This window comes from Leptonychotes weddellii, chromosome 14 (assembly GCF_054177405.1).
Source record: "Leptonychotes weddellii isolate Sample4059 chromosome 14, ASM5417740v2, whole genome shotgun sequence".
Classification (NCBI taxonomy): Eukaryota; Metazoa; Chordata; class Mammalia; order Carnivora; family Phocidae; genus Leptonychotes; species Leptonychotes weddellii.
In genome coordinates, this window is record NC_138382.1 from 56,872,497 (window position 1) to 56,873,599 (window position 1,103).

Genomic DNA, 1,103 nt, shown 5'->3' on the forward strand with positions numbered 1-1,103 from the left:
CGAGATGCCCTTCAACAGATGAATGGATAAAGAAGATGTGGTCCATATATACAATGGAATATTACTCAGCCATCAGAGAGGATGAATACCCAACTTTTACATCAACATGGATGGGACTGGAGGAGATTATACTAAGTGAAATAAGTCAAGCACAGAAAGTCAATTATCATATGGTTTCACTTATTTGTGGAACATAAGGAATAGCATGGAGGACATTAGGAGAAGGAAGGGAAAAATGAAGGGGGGGAAATCGGAGGGGGAGACCGAACCATGAGAGACTATGGACTCTGAGAAACAAACTGAGGGTTTTCTGAAAAATAAACTGAGGGTTTTAGAGGGGAGGGGTGTGGGGGGGATGGGTTAGCCCGGTGATGGGTATTAAGGAGGGCACGTACTGTATGGAGCACTGGATGTTATATGAAAACAATCGTGGATCACTACATCAAAAACTAATGATGTATTGTATGGTGACTAACATAACATAATAAAAAAAAAATACCAATGGGGGGAAAAAAGACCTAAGAAGCCCATAAAATGCAATGTATGGAAATTGTTTAGATCTTGATTCAAAAAAATAAATGTAAAAATACATTTATGAGAAAATTAGAAATACTGGATGCTGGATTTTTAATGAAATTAAGGAATTATTACAAATATTTATGTAGATTAATGGTATCAGTTGTGTTCTTTAGAGGAATCCTTGTTTTTAGGGATACTTACTGAACTAAAGAAATAATATGATGTCTGGGATTTAGCTCAAAATAATATAGAGGCTTGTGGTGTGGAGTTATGTGGGAGGGTTGAAAGAGCAAGAATAACTCTGATTTGACATTTGTTGAAGATGGGAAATGGGCATGTGGGGATTCATTATATTTCTCTTTACATGTATATTTGGACTGTTACACAATAAGTTTTTAAAAATGTGTTTCAATAAGTGGGATTACTAAATTCCACATGTGGATGGTTCAGAGATGTCTATAATTTAAGACAATCACTTTAAATTAAAAACAAGTAGCTCATCCAGTCATCAGTTTAAAACCGTACTGTATTTAAATCCTTTTACATGTAATGGGTATGAATCTTGATCCATAAACTCCAGTTGT